Genomic DNA, 21,872 nt, shown 5'->3' with positions numbered 1-21,872 from the left:
TGGCGGCGAAAGCCGCTACAAGAGGCAGAGCAGTTAGAAAAAGCAAAAGCATGAAAAAATGTTAAAAAGACCTGAATATTCGATGGAGTTGAAAGACTACCAACGTACCAACTCGCCTAGTTATTCTTTGTCAAAGAATGATAGCCAATACTAATGAATTAAATAAATGCCAACTTTTAATTGGTAAGAATTTTATAATTGATGCAGTACACCCCTACCCTGCTCTACTGCTATGATATCAGATAATGTGTAAATATTAGGGCTGGGCAATTGATCGATTAACCTTCCGATTAATCGATTAAGGCTTTAATCGCGATCAAATATTTTTACCGGTTAATCGGTTTTTTAATCGGTACTCAAAAAGAAGTCCGTTTTCAGCCAGGTGCTATGAGGAACGTTCAATTCTCGCGCTCGCGAAGCGTCACGTGTTCGAGGATATACATTACAGTTCTGCCGAGGCGAGACGAACAAGCCGAGCCCGCAATTGATCCCCGCGCGACCGCGAAACTTCGCGTGTTGAGGACGTGAAGTTTCACGTTACACATCCTGCCCAGGCAAGACAAACAAGCAGAAAAACAAGCTCCATGGAAAGCCAACAACGCCATGGTTACTTGTTCCAGTATTCGGCACGTAAAAATGGACGAGTTCACGAGTATGAAAGGCAATCTCACTAAAAAGTATGAGTTTGGTAAACTCCAGCGGTAAAGTTTTTTACTCGAAGGAAGTCCACTGCATCATCTCCAAAAAGCCGTTTTGGTACAGTGGAAGCGTAACTTCGCTTCAGTATCGCCTACGAGCGAAGCACCCATGTAGCTGCAGCAAGGACCATCCGACAAAACGCAGACAGCAATCAACGCCTTCTCCCCATCGAGGTTCCTTTCTCTGAAAAAAGGAGAAAGTATCGCCCACGCCCTGACTTCTAGACTTCCTGTCGGAGAATGTGGACAAACTTCTTTGTCTTCGGAGCTGGAGCAAAAATATGTGAGTCTTTGAATCGTTGAGCTATATATGTATCCTACAATATAAATGTCCTTTGCGCCGTGTAACAGAAAGTAATATAAGTCTTCAAAGGCAACACGAGTTGTTGCAATCTTTTTAATATAGTATTTATAAAAATTAACGCAACCGATTAATCGATTAATTAATCGATTAAAGGGTGGCGATTAATCGGGTTAAAAATTTTAATCGACGCCCAGCCCTAGTAAATATACAGGATAGATCATAGCAACCACTTATGTCCGACCCATTATATTGAATCTCTTCTCTAAAAGCTCGAATTTGTATATAAGAAAAGTGCTTATTATAAATTAAGCCGCACCACTGAATGTGTAATAGCGTATGACTTGTATGTGTGTTCTCAGCAAAACGAAAAGGAGGCATTAAAAATAGGCCAATACTTTTGTTTGCTCTGTGTTCGAGCTTCTTTCAGGTATACACGCAAAATATGGGTGTCTACATCCAAAAAAAGTGTAATTGATATTCCCCACAGGGCCGCAGGCCTGACTCAGTTGGGCTAGCAAGTTGCAACCTATGGGAACCTGCAGGGACCTGCATCACACGAGTAAAAGTGACGTCCGCCCACTGATCTCTATTTTGAGTGGCTGGATGATGCATCAAGCAGACATGTATGAAGCCACCGTAAGTAAGCGGCCTGTCCCGATAGCGAGCGCTTGACAGGCTTTTCAACTCTCCCGAGTTCTGGTTCGAAAAGCGTTCAGGGCGCTGGGTTTTTTCTTGTCATACCAAGAGAGCCGGCTTCTTGCGGAGTAACAGTGCATCCGGACCCGAGAAGTCTCCTGGGAAGCCATTCGACGTGAACATTTATAGATTATATTTTATCACAGAGTGCCCCTAATCTTGGGATTTCATCCAGAACTAATTTCCTCAGCGCACTGGCACATGCGGAGAAGCGCACTGAACAAAGCAAATGTATCGCAGTGGTGACTCTGCGAGCGCTTTGAAAGGTTTGAATGGCATAAACGACTTTGTTTGCGCGAGCTCAATATTTCATTCATTTTATGATGTGTTAATGTTGAGAATACTTTCCAGGTACAAAATTTTGCAATCAGGAGTAATGTTCAATGCATTCGTCTCCATGGGGTTACTTTTTTGCATGACCAATTTTGAGCAATTTTGATAAACTCGCAAAAACTAAGCCTTCGCGAAAATTAGGTACTTCACAGTAGTACAATTAATCTTGAAACCAATATCGAATACCGTATTATACTAAACTTCTAAAATACAATTTCATTATTAGCACACACAGCCCTGAAATTGGCCATTCTCAGATGTTTTCGTTGTGGCCTTCATCAATCCATGTGCTTAAAATGTAGAAGCTGCAACCTTGAATCTTGTTTCTTTTTTTTTCTTTATGGTGTCTAAGATTTGAGGTAATAAATGTTGTGCCCTGCAATGAACACTATTACGTGTAGCATAGCCGTTGGCATGCAAAGAAGGCACACCACCAATGTCTGACATATCAGGCTTTCAGAAACGATATTGTTCGATTTTCCTCACCCTTTTGTCAGGATGAAGTTGTTACTATCTTACCTTCCTCACATAGTGGTTCTTTGAGCGAATTATGTGATGTTATATCATAGAATGGCATAGGGTAATTTTCTCTTCTCTTTTTACGCAGGATGTAATGGCATACCATCATCACAAAGGAGAGTGTACAGTGAGGCAGGCTCGGAAACTTGAATAAAGTGATAAATGTAGGATTTCAATTTCTGTTTTATCAATTACGCGAAGAACACTGATCGTAATGTTTGTACGCTACACATACATACTTTCAGTTGAAAAATGCAAGGCACCTCTTCTTTATGGCTTTTCTCACACAGTTTCAGAAGACGCCGGTACGTCATTCTCACGAGGAATAGAGCTGCCAAAGATTTCCTCGTTGATTTCCTGACTCATTTTTAAGACTGCATCTCCCGATGGTGGCGCCTCTGCATTATCATCATCAATTGAGTTGTCAACGGCGTTTCTTAACATTTCACGAGGATGGAGCTATATGACATGAAGTTTCACAGGTTGAAATACAGCCGTTCAAAGAAACACCTTTGAAAAGTCAGCTTTTTAAATGCAGGTGCTGATTTTTCTGGCCAATTTGAGACCATTCTTTCCATTCAGAACGCCCGACATACGCGGCGTCCCTGATTAACTTGCACCATACTTAAAAAAAACACCGGAGGGCTCTGCAGGAGTGAAATCAGCTGTCGTTAGCAAGCGTCTTCAGAAAGTGCACAGATTTTTTTAATGCGCCTGGTAATGTAAATAACTAAGATTAATGAACTAACCTTTCAAATATTCTTTTAAGGGCCAAGATGTCAATTGTAAAGTTGCAGGGCGCATTGAGAAACACCCAATTAAAGTGTTTGAAACATAATACGTTTTCGTGTTTTTTTCCGGCGTTCAAAGAATGCACATTCGCGGCGCGCTCGCACGCCGTGATTGGGGAAGCGAGTTTTCACGCGGTGTTTTTTTTTGTATTTCGCGGGCGTTTTTTTGAAGTCTAGCAAAAAGGAGCATGCAAAGTGCATGCACCTTGTTGAAAATGGTTTAATTCGGTGTTTCTTAATGCGCTCTACAACTTTCCATTTCACACCTCCGCTTTTAAACAAAGATTTCAAAAGTTAGCTTGTTACTCTTAATTAAATAAATAGGCGCACTAAAACAATTTCGTGCACTTTCGCAAAAGACTTTCTAACAGCGGAAAGTTGGTGTCACTCCCGCAAAACGCCCCGTTTTTTTTTTATGTTTGGTGCAGGTTATCTGGGACACTCCGCATATATGTACTGGTAGTGGACCTTTAGTACACTAAAAGCATGCATGTAGTGTTCCAAACGTGCACTTATAGTATGCTCAAAGTACACTCGAGGTCCACTTATGGTTTACTACATATGTACTTGGGGTGCACTAAAGGCATACTATTTTGTTTCATAAAAGTGTTAAACTAGTACGATTTCAGTACATACCCCAAGTTCACTATTAGAATACTGATTTTGAACGACTTTTCGCTAAGGGTATTGTGGATAACTGCATATCGCGGGGTGGGAAAGAAAAAAGTCACTGACGGAATGCGAACGACAGTTGACTCGCTTCCAGTTCGCGCTTTGTACCTTAGATAATGCTTCGTCGTCTCGTGAGCCTAGAGCACGTGCGCGAGCAGGTAAACCACGGCGGAAGGCAACGATCGCACGTCCAGGATGATTGGGCGTTTGAAAGACACCCTTGCCCTTCTCAACTTGTTAGTGTCTACAGTACATGAAAGCTGCGTCTCTACATTTTTGCACAGTAATAGAAATTCATGTCAATCTATTTCTTCTTTTCTCCTAATGGGGCGTACGGGTGACTCACTTCATCATAACGTGATCGGCATTCAAGCGATGCCGCGGGCTCGTCACGAACAAATGCGGATCACGGATTTAATGCGGGCACGCATCGCTGGCCGGCTTGAGTTCATTAACAGTTCTTCTGGATTTCGTATGCGAATATAGGAATTCACGTTCGTGGGCAGTTTAAACGGTTATGGATGCCGTCCAAGTTTAAAAAAAGCCATCACGTGCGAAGTGAACAACAAGAAAAGAAAATGTAGAGGCCGTCTACTCATCGTGATGATGGAGGACCAGCGAACTGAGCGAAACTGTTATCTGTACGACAAAAGCTACTAGTTTCCGCTTGGCATCGGCGGCACGATCTTTGTCGGTCATTTTCGCCCGGCGACGACGTTCACATTTCCGCCTCTTTTGCCGCTTACGTTTTAGACGGGACGATCTTCGTTGGTGAGTACAGGATCAATCGAAGCCGATGGACCCACAACATCGGCCACACCACGTTGGGCGGCTGCGCATTAGACGTCTCGACGCTTTCCCACACAATCGCGCTGTTGAGCGCGCCGACGATCCTTGTAGACGCGCTCTTCCTCTTCAGAGCGAACAACATGCAGCCCACTAATGGCGAGCCCAAAGGACAACTGATAGCGTAACTAGGAAATGGCCACGTTAAGAGGCAAAGGAACACAGCTATGTGTGGGTAGCTTTTTTAGGCTGTACAGTGACGCTAGAGCTGATTGCTTTATTGATTGAATAAAGACATGTACATATATGTGCCATTAAAAAACTAACACGACAATGGATGATTGGGTAGTAGAAAAAATTATTAATGATTCATATGAGATAGATTAAAATGACCACTCCTTTGAGCCAGACAACGCATATATTGCAACCTGAGTTTGTATTTTTGTAGATATGGACCGAGGGAAAGCTGTAGAATTGTACTACTAAATTGGGTTAGTTCCATCTTGTCATTGTGTTATTTTTATATATTTACGAAATGTGCCTAATCAAACCTTTCTATGTATATTGGTTTTAACTCATAGCTTGCGTTACAATGTCTAGGGCGCAATATATTCAAACAGAATGTGTTACGCAATTGAAGTAATTTGTTTTGACCTGTCGCGTCGCATTCACACGCCTCATCAGCTTATGAGGATGTTAAGCGAAATTAATTTGAAAACTAAAATTGCTTTGTATTGTATTGTATTGTATTTTGTATACATAAAGGCCATGAACTCTTTCAATACAGGACGTTGTAAGTACTAAACCCAATTTTTCGAGTTACAACTCGAGGTCAGTTTTTTTTCTCGATTGATCTCAAGTCTCTTTATCAGCATCCAGGAAGCGAAAGAAATGAAGGTTCGATCTACGTGTTATGCCCTCAGCCTCGTCACAGCGCACTTTTGGCTGAGATAAATCGGTGACCGTCGATGCTAATGAAGGATAAGGACCTCGCTATTTTAATAATATTACGGAAGGCAGAATTACGAGGGTTGCCCCCTCTTTTTATTTATACTCGCCACGACCAATCGAAACGAAGGAGAGCTGTTTAAATTTGATTTTTTTTTTTTTTGTTAACATTCATGAACGGCTTTTTTCTTCTTTCTCTTTCAGATCTCAGCGCATAACAGTCTTGCTGTGTGTGTTTTTTTTTTAATTAAACTATACTAGCCAACATAATAAAACTGGTGGCACAGAAACTACGGAAGTACACAACGCCGTCTCATTGTTTTTTGTTTTTATTAAACCGTGCTCTACATTTAAACAAATTCTTTCTACGCATTGTTATCAGCGATCGGACGAATTGATAAATCAATCTGTCATTTTGAAAAATACAGGTAAAAAAGGACTTTTTTTTCATGGCTAAAGTGATTTAAATAAAATAAATCTGATGTGTCTTATTGTTTTTTTTTAATTGCTCTTTTCTTTCCAGTATCACTGGCTGGTAGAGTTGGTTGAGCTTGAAGGTAAAACAATATTAAATTTAAAATCCGCAAAAAAAAAGAAAAGAAACGTGTTTACCTTTTTAATATCTTGTTAACGCTCCAGACGATCCATGATATGAATGACTCCAAATGCTTATTTATATAATCGGAGGTGATGTGTAAAATTCAACATTATATTATCCGTTTTAGGTAGAGAAATAATATATTTAGTCAGTGCAATAGTGGTGATCTGGCAGCTTCTCTAAATTTGTTTTATAAAAGCGAATATTTTGGGAGGCAGGTTGGATTAAATTTGGTCTACACATGCTGTAATGGCGAACAAAGAAAACAATAAATTGCAATGCATGAAGAAAAAAAAAAGTCATAGAGAGGTATAATCTATAATGAATCGATTATAGCAAGAGCAAAAATAAATCAGTTGAAGGGCATGTTTCGAATATGAAGATGAAAAACATAAAATCTGTGAGAGGTATTGGTAATTGATTTTTTTTTTTTTTTAACGCATAAAAGAAGCAAAATCCCTCTTTGTGTAATATATGGCGTTGGGAATTTTCGAGTAATAAAATCGTAGTCAGCCTGTAAAAAAGCATCCGTGTTTCTAAATGCAAACGTACTATAAATTGCATAAATGAGCATAGCTTCTCAAGAATAAAACAAAATATAAACATAATTCATAAAACTTAAAATGAAATTAAAATTAGTGTGGCAAACTTGTGCCGAGGAACATAAACTAACAAAACCATACCTTGACGGCGACGGGAGGACGACTGTCACAAGCAAAAAAGGCGAAGTCCTTTTGTATGCGCCTCGGTATCTAGAGGTTTCCGAGCTTGAACTAACTACAAGATACTCGAGTCATCTAGAACATTACAGTTATGCAAACAAATCAAACATAAACACCGCAAGCGCTGACGGGTATCAAACCCCAGCCAGCGCCGTAGGAGTCGAGCACGCTCCTGACTCAGGGATTCGCAAACGGCAATATTAAATACGACAGTTTAGTCAGCTTGAATGTAACGTTTATCGAATTGATTTATCGAAAAATTAGTTTGGAACAGAAAGTATTTCAAGAAAAAAAAAAACAATACAATAATATATAGGTTATTTTACAAAAAAAAATTCAAACGAAAGCCCGGGCGTAAGGGAATTCAGGTTGCTAAAGTTGAAGCCTGGCCGAGTTGGTATGACATACTTAAAAGATTAAAACAGCACAAAAAACGACGGACAGGGTAAAGGTGGACACAGACAGCGCAAAGCTCTGTCTGTGGCCGCCTTTACCCTATCCGTCGTTTTTCTTTTTTTGCATTTTTAACCTTTTAGTTGAATTCAGAATTTAATACAGTTTTTTTTTCCTCTTTTTAAATGCCCCTTTTCGTTTTGGTAACATCACAACGCGACGCATTTGTTGACCGGCTTTTTTGTTCCGGGCAATATTTATTAGAAATCGGTGTTATCTTAATGGGGCTTTATTACTAACGTACTCTATGACGCTTTCATGATGGAAAAGCCTTAGAATGTCATTTTATTAGTAAATAAGTAAGTAAGTAAGTAATAAAGCCTTTCTCAATGGGGCTTTATTACTTACTTACTCTATGACGCATTCATAATAAAGAAACCTTAGAATTTAATTTTATTATAAAGTAACACGGAGAAATTTTGATATAACGGGTTGTTTTGCGAAATTTTGATATATGTATATTAATAAAACAAAAGAAGCCTGTTGCTGCTACAAATATTTGTCAATAACCAGTCTTTAAAAAAACATGTGGCATACATTACACATAATAGACAGGAAATGAATGCTGAAGAAAATGCCACTTCGCTTCAATATTAGAAATTGTATATGATTTAACAGTTGTTTAAACGTTATTGCAATATATTCCAACATTCGAAAAAAAAATATAACATTTTTAAGTAAAAGTGCGCTGTACGGGAACACGCGTTCTGACCTTGAGTCCGATATCTCGGGCTCCCCAACACCGCCAGAGAAAAAATCGGAGAATATTTTTGAAGAAAAAATCAAACGGCTTGTAGCACCGAAGGTCGCCCGGTGTCATTCTACTTTCCCCTTAGAGGTTGGCATCAATACTTTCTTCGACAGAAGTGCCCACTCTCTCTCTCTCTCCCTCTCTCATTTTGCTCCGTATAAATAGAACTCCACGAACGTTCCATACAGCAGTTGAAGTTTTAACGCCACAACCAACGCTTGCCCAATCATGGTATTTTCTTACTACAATTTTATGAACGAATACTGCCCCCCCCCCCCCCCAAAAAAAAAAAAAGCTAGAGAGAAAACTTTGCCTTTTTTTGACTTTACATCGAGATATGCCTAAAAAAACAAGTAGTAAATTTGCAAACGTAATCAATTTCGCCTACACCTACAAAGCTACAGAAAACTGAGCGTTTAATATAAAACAAAATATGTCTAAGGGGCTTATCCGTAAGAGTAAGATGTATTTACACTGTTGACATTTATGTAATCAAGTTACTATGCATCTTTCTTCTTTGTCCTTTCTTATGCAGTTCCGTGCTTGTCTTGTCCTGGCTTTGGCCACCAGTGCCTTCGCCGGCTTTGTTAACGGCGGACTTGGCTACGGCTATGGTTTAGGCTACGGCCACGCCCTCGGTTACGCTGGCTTTGGTCACGGACTCGGCTACGCCGGTCTTGCGGGCTACGGCTACGCTCCTGCCAGCTACGCCGTCGCCGCCCCAGCTGTGACCAGGGTTGCGTCTTACCACGCCGCTCCAGCCGTCGCCACCTACGCTGCTGCCCCAGCCGTCACCCGGGTTGCTACTTACGCTGCTGCCCCGGTGGCCACAGTGGCTGCCGTTCCAGCCGTCACCCGTACCGTTGCCACCTCCTACCACGCTGCTCCAGCTGTCACCACCTACGCCGCTCCAGCCGTCGCTCCCTACGTTGCTGCCCCAGCTGTGACCAGGGTAGCCACCTACGCCGCTCCAGCTGTGACCAAGGTTGCCACCGTCGCTGCCCCAGCTCTTGCCACTTACGCAGCCGCTCCAGTCGCCGCCTACGCCGCTGCTCCAGCTTTCACCACTTACGCCGCTCCAGCTGTGACCAAGGTTGCTACCTACGCCGCCGCTCCAGTCGCAACCGTGGCTGCTGTCCCAGCCGTCACCCGCACCGTCGCCACTTCTTACCACGCAGCTCCAGCTGTGACGACCGTTGCTCACGCTCCAGCTGTGGCCACTGTTGCTCACGCCCCAGCTTTCGGTTACGGCTACGGAGTTGGACACCTCGGCTACGGTCTTGGCCACTTGGGATACGGACATGGTCTTGCCAGCTACGGCTTGAACTATGGTTATGGGCTGGGCACCTTCGGCGACTACACCACCCTTCTCCGCAAGAAGAAGTGTAAGTATTTCCAAATCCTGGAGATATCTGTTATCCTTGCTCATTCGTTTTTTGCCAAAAATATCTTAGAACCAGTGTATTAACTGATGTGTTGTTTTTCTTTACGTTTCAGAAAGAAGAAGCCACGTGACACCGTCAAGTTATTTAGCAAGCCTGCCGGGTCTCCCCTATTGAATGCAATTGAGGAAATAAATTATTTGAACAAACTCCTTGGTTTTGGGAATTCACTGCTGACTAATTTTTAATCAAATCCTGCTTCATATATAAAGTGACTGTACCAGTGTTAGGGCCAATTAATATTTGTTCAAACACAGAAATAGATATTTTTATTTTGTTCTATTACCTGAAACTGTCCAAAATGGGAGGAGTAGAACGGAACTTTCTACATGTGCATTGCTGTAACCAATCTAACCGTTATCTCCGTTACGTGGACGAGGAAGTTAGCGCTTGTGCGAAGAGGACGTTTCGTATATACTGCTCTGAAGTCCAGCAATAAAATCCATTTAGGTTTTTTTGCAATAAAGAGCCGGTAATTATAATTTTAATATTTTTGGGCTAGAATGACAATTCTTTTAAACTAAAATAACATAATGTTTTTTTTGTTTTTTTTTTGTTTTTTTATCAGTCCAATCTTTTCTGTGAGATTTGAAAATACGACAGACAAACGCGAAGTGTCTAACTGCCTTGGAGACAAAGTTGGTAGGGTACGTTGTTGGGCTAGCTGGTTTATCTTAGTTAAACATATAAAATAGCGCAAAAAAGGCAAGGACAAAAAGTATACAGAATAAGCGCTAACTTTCAACTAGTTTTACGACGGAAAAGCAACGCATATATACACACACAAGCGAGGCAGAAACACTTAAAAGTTTATTGATTTACTACCCAATCATTCAAAAACTGAAATTAATTTCATGAAGCACAATAGGAGTGTCGCTAACATATGCCGTCCCACTTCTTTTGCCTATAGATTGCAACACGTGTGGCACTTTTCCGCGACTTTAGCAGATAAGGATTCTGGTAAGAAGCCGTGAGACGGTCGCTCGTGAGCTATTGGAATCATACGTTATAAAAAGAAAAAGTGGGACGCGCAGTGTCAGGGACACTTCTATTGTGCTTTATGAAAATGAATTTCAGTGTTTGAATGATCGGATGCTAAATTGATCAACTTTTATGTCTTTCTTTTTTCGGGTTAAATGAACGATCTCGTGAGAGCTAGAAACGGGGAATACTTCACAAAGAAATTTTTGTTATCAGATTCTTAAACGAATGTCGTCCCGTCCGTTATATTCTTTGCACCATCGAACGCGCAAGAATCAGTCAGGGTCTAGTGTCCGTTTTTTCGGCATACACCCGGAAGAGATCGCCATGTCTCTCAGCATTCAAGTGATGTGACGAGCCTTGTTCATTTTGCTAATGACATTATAATAGTGAGACACTACTAGGAAGTCGTAGAAAGAACACTTGTAGCGCTAAAAAGTGGTCATGTAATCAATTTGACGTCGATAACACCAAGTCCCAATTGTATGGTGATGTCGGAAACTCGGTTTTCCCACACCCTATTGCACAGGCGCGGTGCCGCTGGCGCGCTAATCGGTACGCCAGTTTTTTTATAAACGTAAGGAGATGTATATTGAAACAAAAGTTTGGGCCAGAAAAAAATATTTCTATCATTATCATTAAAGCAAAAGCCTTCGAAATACGACGTCTTGAGTACGTTAAGAACTTCAAAATCTTATTTTTACTGTTACCTAATTAATTTATTTTTGATAATATATTTAGCCGCCTCAGTGGCTCCGACGCGAGAGCGCCGGCCTACGGATCCCCAGGTGGCGGGTTCGAATACCGACCGAAGTGTCTGCAATATGACGGAGGCTTATTGCGGAGAAGGCGCCATGGTAACCGAGCTTTCGGTTGCACGTCAAAAGATCCCCAGGTGGTCGAAATTAATCCTCAGTCCTCCGCTGGGGCGTGCCATATGCCCGTCGTAGGCTTGGCACGTAAAACCCCCAAATTGACTTTGATTTAATAATATATTTGTGTCATATGTTTGTTTAGCAAATGGGAAGTTAGTAAGCCTCAGTGGGAGTCTGGGCCGGATTTCTAGAATCAGTGTCTCAGCTAAGAGTGTCTGAAAGAAATCACTGCCGAAGCTATCGCACGACCGGAGTCGAACATGAGCCCGCGTATCAAGCGCTTGCGCACCCATGGCTTTGCAGGCTGCATTTTCACACGGCCTCAGCTAAGTCACTGATTCTAGCAGACCGGCGCTGAATTCTTCATTGTGGGCGATAACTTTAGCCCGTGCTGGACGACTGTTAGCTTAAGGTCTTTAACGCGCACCGCACTGCGGCATTAATAGAAATATGAACTACCAATAAAACGTTCTTGAATACATTTTGGAACTTCAGGCACTTTAAATTTACTTGGTTAAGTCTATTAACATCCACTGCAAAATTGTTCAATAGAGCAAGATGAGTAGAAGTAATTCTACATAAACATTTGCTTGTCCATATTTTAAGATAACGTTAAAAATGCGGAGGGCAATGTGAAGAAGGTAGGTCAGTGGCATTTCAGCCGATTTTAATTTATATTTAGAATTTATTTATTCATACGCATATCCTTAAGCAAAAGTCACGATGGCTTTAGTGCAGGTGGGTATTGTTTCTGATATCGATAAAAAAAATCAGTGATGATTGAATAGTGAGGTCTAGAAAGTCAGCCGTTGAAAACATGCGAAACACCGAACGGTACCCTTTAGAGTTTTAAAGCCCACGCTTTTGAGATATCATGCGTATACAAAAACAAAACCTGCGCAACTTTTTGCGCTGGAGGGTGGTGTAGTCGGCGTAAGTGTCAAGGCGCCGAAACTGTACTTGAGGCCGTAGCTGTCAAGAGGATGACCATAGCCGTAGTGACCAAGACCGTATCCAAGGTGTTCAACCCCTTAGCCGTACCCTAAAGCTGGAGTTTGAGCCACGGTGGCAACGGCTGGAGCTTGGGAAAGGGTCGTCAGAGTTGAAGCACCGTGATATGAAGCGATACACTGTATACCTGCGCAAGTACTATAGCTACAGCTGCAGCGGCTTCGTAGGAGGTGGCGACGGTGCGAGTTGCGCCTGGGGCTGCAGCTACACTGTTAGCAAAAATAACACGCCCAGACGTGTAAACCGTTGTCCCATAGCGGACACGTCGAAACGTGTTCGTTTTACACGAGGCCATCTGTGTTTTTCGTCTGCACATGAGGTGCTGTGTAAACTTAACACGCTACACCGTGTCTGCCTTCCGCAAAACCGTTTCGAGCGTGTTCCTTATGAAACATGGCGGCCAGCGGCCGAGAACAGGCGAGAGACGAGCCCAGCGAGCCGCGCGCCTTTCAGCCGAATCGAAAGCACACAGGGCGCGTTAGTTCTCGTTCGATATCTTTTATACACAGTAAAGCCTCCAAGCGGCGGACGTAGCTACTTGCAAAGGTACGTACGTGCGTTGTCGGCGGTCGGCGGCGTCGGTAGCTTCAACGAACCGCTAGACAAAAAAAAAATAACGAATTCCGAGCTCACATGGATAAATAACTTGAGCAAACTATTTAGAATCGGGCGGTAACTTGCGCCACCTATCAAGATTTCTAGCAGCCTGTTTTAAAAAAAAAACGAGTCTGTTGACACTGCGAACGACCACGACTACACACGGTAAAAACGTTCCGTAAAAAAACGTAGAACTTCTCATTAAAAGCTACGGAGAAGCATCCGTAATCTGAAATACGGTTGACTTGTCCGTAAATCTAAAGTTTCGATTCTGTAAACAACAACAATAGTTGTTTGCAACAAGCTGAAAATTGTCTGATTTGGTTTAGACTAATAGACAACGGTTCTCACTCTTTAAAATATCATTTATTGCACTGTTAAACAACTTATAATAAAGGTTCCGAAACGAGGTGGCGCTAGTTACCGCTTAGTCGAAAAGGCTCGAGGTGAGATTTTTGTCTAGTACAATCACACTACCGCTATCTCTTCATCTACCCATCCCCGCTCGCTTGTTCTCCTTGTTTTGCTACCGCGCTTGTTTTGTCGAGGGGTAAAGGCGCTTGGTGAATTTTGCGGTTGCGACTGTTCTACGTTAAACTACCTTGTTGTTATCAAAACGGTGAGTTTGTTCTGCTCTTTTTATTAACATTGATTGGGGACTTTCATATATGCGTTCGTATTTTTGACACTTATTTCCTCGAAAGGAACGAAATCACGGACTTGCGTCGCTTTAAACTTTCGGGTTCAATGACGGTCGCCGCTATCTCAGTTCGTGTTTGACGTTCTTCTCAGAATTGAAAGCTCATGTCCGGTACTCGTTTGAACCTTGTGTCATATCGTGAGCTCGCTGGTACGCGTGGTTCGTCGTTCGTAGCGATTGGGAGGCTGTTCGCGCGTGCTGGCTGGCATGAGTGTTGCAGTAAAGCACATGACAACGCTTTGTCTGAGTGCGTGAGTGTGCTTTACGAGTATCGCAACGTTGTTCGCGCGGCCTGTAGCCTGCTCTTTTCGCCGGGGGGTCCCTATTGTTTCGTCGAAATTCGTTTCGCGGAAGTACGTTTTGTGGACAACTTTTCATGGACACGTTTCGTCGATACGAACGTTTCATCGGCACTCGTTACGCGAATTTCACGCTGCAGGGTCGTTTCGCCACGCGTGTATCAGTGAAGTGCGCGTTAACCCACACTCCCGCCTGCGTTCACACCACTTCGTGGTGACAGCCTGAGGCTGCACATTACAAAAATGTTAACCCACCTAACCGACCCGTACAGGTCGCTTCGCGGCGACAGTCTCGTGCAGGTTATTAACCCCCCCCCCCCCCCCCCTAAAAAAAAAAAAAAAAAAAAAAAGAAAAAAAAACTAATTTGAGCTGTTGATGAAACGATCTGTCGAGGAAACGTCGTTCGATGAACTGATTCCTACCGGTGTATCACCACTGCGTGATGCGCGTTCACTAGTTTAGCAGTCACAATGCAGCTGATGAATTTCTCATTTCACAGAATGCACCTGTGTCACCGTACGCTGATTCCCCCCAACCACATGGTCTAAGACCATCGTATTGATATTAATTTTTATGCTCATAATATTCTATGTGTATATTAAAGCAATATACGTCCACTCATTACTTACATGGCGCCACTCAGGAGGGCACGTGATACCACTGTTCCATGGACTGTAAAATTGTATGCATTAATCTTGGCTCTGCAGTCAGACTGTTTGTAAAGAGCTTAACCACCGTTCCTGCAGATTCAAATCGTCTGAGATGCAAGCTCATATTTTTTTCAGGAGGCGTCATCAGCAACAATTGCACGCCTCCTTGTCACTGAGCGTCAGCCAATGTTTAAAGAGCCTATGCCATTCTTGAAGGTGGTATGCGTCTTGTTTGGAGCTTTTTGCGTGTTGAATTTACCTATCTAAAGGAAGCTTCGGCCAGTCTCGAGTTTATTCAACGGGGAGAGAATCTTAAAATGTGTCAAGTCCACAGGATATGTCATAGAATGACATAATCTATATCACCCTTTCATTTATCGTGCCGTAATGCCCTTTTTCACAACTCGCACAAACATTTGAGCTGTATTAATTTTACAAAGAATTACGCTGATGCATTTTTATAATGAATTGATAACATGTGAACACTGGTTGTCATTAGGCTGTAACTTTCAAGGCTGGGAAACATGGTTATCTTGTATAGACCAGCACGCAGCACTGACGTCTTGCAGCTGCGGCGGCGCTGTCGATGGCACTGCGCATGCGCGCACACTTCATTTCACGCTAATTTGGTTTCTGCGCATGCGCAGTGCCCACACCTGGTGTGGGCAAACGCGGGCTTGTGTATAAACAGCGTGTCGGTGTATAGAATGTGTATTTATTCAGCAGTCTTTCATGTTTAACATGATCCAACACTACCATAGTCTGACCTGATAATAGAAAAAAAAAAATGGCTTTACCTTCACCAGGCTGAGTATTCATGTAGCAAGCATGGCATTAATGTTAGATGATGCAATATATCCTCTTAGACTAATCTTCCAAATCAACCAGGAGAAGGGGTTGAAGAAAATGGGAGCAGTGAAGCGAACGACGGCCCATCGCAAGATTTTAGCGCTGCTGAAGGGCTTCAAATGAGTCTCCACAGAAATCTCTTGAATCTGTATGTTTTTATGGTAAGTGCAAATTTAAATTCCTGCACGTCTAGCATGTCTCTAAGAGGGAGATAACTCTAATGTGGCTGACGCCAACCTTTTAAAAAGTGTAAGGAAGGGCTTTGGGAATATTCAAAACTTCCAAATATCGAAGCGAATGATGTCATATTTTGTTTATACTTTCATTGAATATGACGGTTCTGCAGTTGTACCAATTTTCAATCTGAGAATGCTCCAGGACACACCATCTTAAACAAGCAACTGAAACGACTCGCAAAAGCCCACACAGAAGTCTGGAAACTGTATGCAAATAAAACTTATTTCCACTCGTTCATTTAAAACTGGAAGTCATCCTATAATTGTAAACAAAGATGTTTGATTTATAAAATTTTTGAGCCCCCAGAGCAAATGCATGATTTGCTGCGATACGCTGCTGTGAACCGGTGATGCATGCATGCAGTGCGAGTGCTACAATGTCAAGGCAGATGTGGCTGACATGATATGGTATTCATATCCTGTGTTATCAGGAGTCTGCATCTGTTTAATTACAGCAACCAGCTTCCTGCCATTTTGCAGCTTATCTCCTTGCAACTTTTTTGCCCCTTGCTCTCGCACAAAATAATTATTCGTTCAATATTTAAATGTATTATTATTAAATAGTAACTTTTAAGCTTCGAAGTAAGTGAAGCTACGTGGTTTTTCCTTTTTGTTTTATACAGGTTTTTCAAAGCACAAGTCGGCCGGTTTGGCAGCCACCTGCAGCTATGCTTGTACTGCTTGACTACTTATCATGTCCAGTGCCAACCGCTATTTAAGCTGCTCTAACTTGATTGAATTGATAGTCGAACAATCTTGTGTCTTGTTTTTCAGAAAATGCAGTTTGCACCTCAAGACATCGAGCAATGTTTGATGATTTAACCATTTGAACAAGTTGAATTACGGAGTCAACTTCGCTTTTGTTTTTCTATAGTAAGTCACAAGTCTGAGCTTTTACAGATTGAGCATGTCCCTGGGAGGGAGGCAACGCTGATGTAGCTGATGTCACTTTTTCGACAACTGTTGTAGCAATATCAGCCGCTTCTAACATGGTGCCAATAAAACCCCAGTTGGAGTATGTATCAAGCTTTTTTCTCTTTCATATTTTAGCAGGTTATGAGTTAACTTCAAAATGGAACTACATGGTTCATTTTTGCTTTGTAGAGGGTATTTCTGTTCACAAGTTGGCTGATCTCTGGCAGCCTCCTGCAGCCATGCTTGCACTGCAGTGTTACTTTGCATGTCTAGTGCCAGCTGTGATTTAAGCTACTCTTACTTGCCTAAACTAGCATTCTGACAGTCTTGTATGTCTTGTTTTTCAGAAAAAATAGGTAGCAGCTCGAAACGTCGATAAATGTTTGATGATTTAACCATTTCTACAAGTCGAGTTACAGAGTCAACCTCGCTTGTGTTTTTTATGGTAAGTCACTAGTCTGATTTCTTACATATTGAGCATGTCCCTGAGAGGGAGGCAACGCTGATGTAGCTGATGTCACTTTTTCAACAACTGTTGTAGCAATATGAGCCACATCTAACATGGTGCCACTAAAGCCCCAGTTGGAGCATGTATCAAGCCTTTTTCTAATGCATATTTTAGCAGGTTATGAGTTAACTTTGCAATGGAAAAGCATGGTTCATTCTTGTTTTGTAGAGGTTTTTCAGGGCACAAGTTGGCTGATCTCTGGCAGCCTCCCCATACTTGCACTGCAGGGTTACTTTGCATGTCCAGTACCAACTGCGATTTAAGCTACTCTCGCGTGCTTAAACTGGTATTCTGACAGTCTTGTGTATGTCTTGTTTTTCAGAAGATACGGTTAGCATTTCGAAATGTCGAGCAACGTTTGATGATTTAACCATTTGAACAACTCTAGTTACGGAGTCAACTTCGCTGGTGTATTTTCATGGTAAGTAAAAGGTCTGAGTTATTACAGATCGAACAGGACTCTGAGAGGGAGACAACGCTGATCTAGCTCGTGTCACTTTTCCGACAAGTTGTGTAGTAGTGTCCATCACATGTAACATTGTTTTGGCCCCAACTGGTGTTACTATGCACTATAGCTAGATTCAAACCTAATATGCTAAATTCATTTGAATCTAGTTACTATAGCTAAATTCAAGCCTACTAGGTCACCTGCTGCTGGCTTTTTGTAGCCAATGATTTGCCACGTTTTATTCGCAGGTAGTATTAAGTAGTGACACGTTGCAAGTAACATATTAATGTAACAATTGTTTTCTTGTTTGTGGGAAGTAACTTCTGTAACTTCTCGCTAAGTTTGTTGGAAGTAACTTCTGTATCACATTATTCTTTTCTGGATAAAAAAAAGTAGCAATGTTCTTTTGTAGTTAATTTCCTAATCTTTCTAATTACAGTTACATTGAGGAGCATAATCTGATGCATACCTTATATCTAGATTGTCATGAATAGACAACGACCAAAAAGATTACGCATTTTGGATTATGAATACAGAGAAAACACTGACAACAGATAAACGAGGAGAATGTTTTTTTTCAACTCCCTCCAAAAGTTGTGCGTACTGTGAGGCGCAGTGGTGGAGAAAGATAACCTCAGCGGCAATGGCTTTGTGTATCGTTAAGGTCTTAACCAGGAACAAATCCTTGTGTGTGCAAGCTATTCCACCGAGTGTGCCAGTTGAAAGCTTGTTCAGCGATGGAAATAGATGCGCTTGCCTTCAGTAAAGTAAAGATTTTGGATGAAAATTTACAAAAGCAACCGCTGCTTTAACATAAGATGTAATAACACGGATACAGGCACTTTGTGCGATAAACCTGAGCATAGACGGTTCCTACTTTTCCTTGTTTATTTCTTTAATAAAAAAGTCAGGTAAAATAATGGAATTACCTCTTAAGAATAACTGTTATAGGTTACCTTTTTCTTAACTAGCTTAATTAGGTAGTTTTTGTATATAAAGTATCTTGACCAAGGCGACAAATATTGCAAGGGCCCTCTAAATGCATATTTTTCGCTTAGTTTATGTGGATGCATACAAGGTCTTGCTGCAAGAAGATTTTAAATCTGCTTTCTTGTATATTCTAACACATTATAATGTAACCTTTAACTAAAGGGAACTGCATGGTTCTTTAGTCTTGTTTGTAGGAATTTCTTAGAGCACAGGTCCGCTGATTTCTGGCAGTCTCCTGTGGCCATTGCACTGCGAGATTACCTTGCATACTTATAGCCAGCTACAATTTAAGCAACTCTCATTTGTATAGATTGTCATTCGTGTTTGTCTTTTTTTTTTCAGGAACTACATTTGAAACTGTACAACGTGGAGCAGTTTTTGACGATTGAGAACTTTGAAAAAGTCAGTTTGTGGAGTTGGCTGCACATGTTTTTTTGCTGGCAAGTAAATACTTCAGTTTTTAAAATCTAGCATGTCTGAGATAAAAGCAAACCTGATGTGACTGACAGCACCCTTCTGAAAACTGTTTGGACAATATTGGTCACATCTAACCAGGGTTTTTCCCACGGTGGGTGGCAGTGGCTTCGCTGCCAACTAGTCCTGCTAGCCACCCAATTCCTTGAAAAATGTCTTGTGGCCTGTATGTTTTGGATTCGAAATCCGCAGTGCTCGCCAGATTTCTGTGCCACGACATGCAGGTACAGGTCCCCACAATCCAAATTAATGCGACTTGGTTGAGGTGCTAGGAGAAGAAAGCTGCAGCTGCTGCCTCTGTCCCCCTCCCCTCCACAGTCGCAGTCGGATGTCTATTTGTCTACAATTTATGAAGAAAAATCTGCGTCTAACATTTATTTTATCCTAAAATGTACAGCTTCACTAGATCAAAGGCCACATTTATTAAGAAGGCCTTCCACAAGATTGGCTTTTTCCTCTTTATCTGTGCAGACCCGATTATAGTCTCTGTAAATTAATTTTAAGCGGTTGGCTTCACATATTTATTTCTAGTAGATATAAAATAACTGATGTAATGAAAGTTTTATGGTATTTTTTTTTAATGGGTTGCTTGTTTCAGCTTGTCCTGTTTTCAATTTAAATGCGACAGCATTTGTGGGTGAACCTTTTATCACTTTTTATTGGTCAGTTGGTGTGTTGGAGGGTTCATGTGACCGATTTGACTCTACCACAGGCAACGGCACAGGCACTTGAGGACAGCTTGGTTTGTATGAGCACTCATGCAGTGTGAACACTTTTTAAAATCGTGCATCTGACCCTATGCCTTTGCCAGCTCCAAAACCAACTTGTGAATTGGAGTACCTATATGGCATGCAGGTACACCAAAATGCATCGTTCGCACACATCAGAACAATCTCTTAGAGAAAATTATAAAGAATAATCTCCCTTTCAACGGGCAACAAAAAAAATGCGCAGTCAGAATGCGCTGACGAAGTGGCCAAGTGAGCTCCTTGAGTGGTAGGCACTTGGGTAAAAAAAATGGCTAGATCACATTTGGCTGCCCGCTGTCACCTGTTCTTTACATGCTCTACACATCCGATATAGAGAGAGCACTAGAACGCACGGGCGTTGGCTTTTCCCTGCAACACACTCTGCATGGAGACGTCGTCAATTGGCGGCTTCCTGGACTCGCTTTTGCAGATGACATTGTCCTTATGGCTGACAGCGTGCCAGACATGAATGTGCTGCTCATCGCCTGTGAAACAGAAGCGGCTCGACTTCGACTACAATTCAATGCCAAAAAGTCGGCAATTGTGCTTTTCTCCGGAGACATGGAGGGCCTTGAATCCCTTACCATTCAGAACACTGTGCTCCCTGTTAGTACCAAGTACAAATATCTCGGGGTTACACTAACTACTTCAGCAGATTATCTGGCAGAACACCACCAAAACCTCAAAACATCGGCACTGAGGAAGCGCAATGTGCTTCGTCGAAAGAGCCTGTGGAGCTGCGACCGTTATTTAATAACCCGGGAACTGTGGAAAGCTGTCGCTGTACCAGGCCTCACTTTCGCCAATGCTGTTACATCTGTCCCCAGCGAAATTAGGGAATACCTTGAACGACGACAAAGAGAGATTGGGCGCCAGGCGCTGGGATGTCACGGGAGAGTGCCTAATCAACTTGTACAAGGTGACCTTGGCTGGTCCTCGTTTGAGGCACGGGAGGCCAGCAGCAAGCTGGAGTATTACGCCCGACTGCGACATATGGACGGAGATCGCTGGGCACGAAGGGTTTTTTTATACATTCATTTAAAAACCTACACACTACATGGAGGAGGCGTACCAATCGACTTGGGACAAAGTACGGCGCCTTCTCGATGAGCGACGAGCCCTCTACAAAGAAAGATTGGGTTGCGAAGGTGAGAGGACAAATTAACACCGCCGAGACGAATCGGTGGAGAGCCGACATGGAAGAACATTCCAGCATGCACCTATACGCGACTTTCAAGACCAACATCGCTGCCGTCCGCTGGTGTGGAAATACACTGGGCAGCCGACTCCTTGCCGAGGCCCGCGGTGGTGCCTTACGCACCCGCATCTACAGGCATCGGTACGATGTGAACGTGACCGAAACCGTGTGCAGTGCATGTGGTGAGGTAGAAGAAACTATCGAACATTTGCTCCTTGAGTGTCCGGCAATCGTACCTGCGACAGACGTCGGCACCCGCATTGAGCAGGCCCTCGGTTTTACGGAGGAGAACAAACATGTGATGTGCTCAAAGAGAAGGCTCGAGGCATGGTGGAAAGTCCACTCGTGATACTTCAGAGTGCCTACGAACCATTTCTCAGACTTTTCTAGTTCCTTTTCATTATCTTTCTCTTTATCTTCTTTTCTTTAATGGCATGTCTATTTTATAGACGCTCGTTAAAAAGGGCAATTGCCGCCAGAAATACATACATACATACATACATATTTGGGGGGTAATCAGGTGCACAAAGTGTGGAGCTTGCAAACAGACATGCATGCCATATAAAAATACTCTGTTAATTTTTAACTCGCTCGACTCAAAAGCGTGTGCACAGGTGTGCTCAAACGTGGATAGGATGGAGCTCCCAAATTGTGAGATTGGCAGGGGTGGAACGGCTG

The 21,872-nt window shown here is 42.4% G+C and overlaps 1 long non-coding RNA gene across 1 annotated transcript; it reads left to right on the top strand.

Moving 5' to 3' along the window:
* The first annotated feature begins 16,736 nt into the window (after window positions 1-16,736).
* LOC121835946 lies at window positions 16,737-17,694 on the top strand. The gene is made up of 3 exons (XR_006077724.1): window positions 16,737-16,785; window positions 17,175-17,272; window positions 17,658-17,694. It is a non-coding gene; the product is annotated as an uncharacterized LOC121835946 (long non-coding RNA).
* The last annotated feature ends 4,178 nt before the right edge of the window (window positions 17,695-21,872 follow it).

This window comes from Ixodes scapularis, unplaced genomic scaffold (genome assembly GCF_016920785.2).
Source record: "Ixodes scapularis isolate PalLabHiFi unplaced genomic scaffold, ASM1692078v2 PGA_scaffold1__304_contigs__length_218370807, whole genome shotgun sequence".
Taxonomy (NCBI): Eukaryota; Metazoa; Arthropoda; class Arachnida; order Ixodida; family Ixodidae; genus Ixodes; species Ixodes scapularis.
The sequence above is the reverse complement of the archived record's forward strand: the minus strand, read 5'-3'. Positions and strand labels throughout refer to the sequence as shown.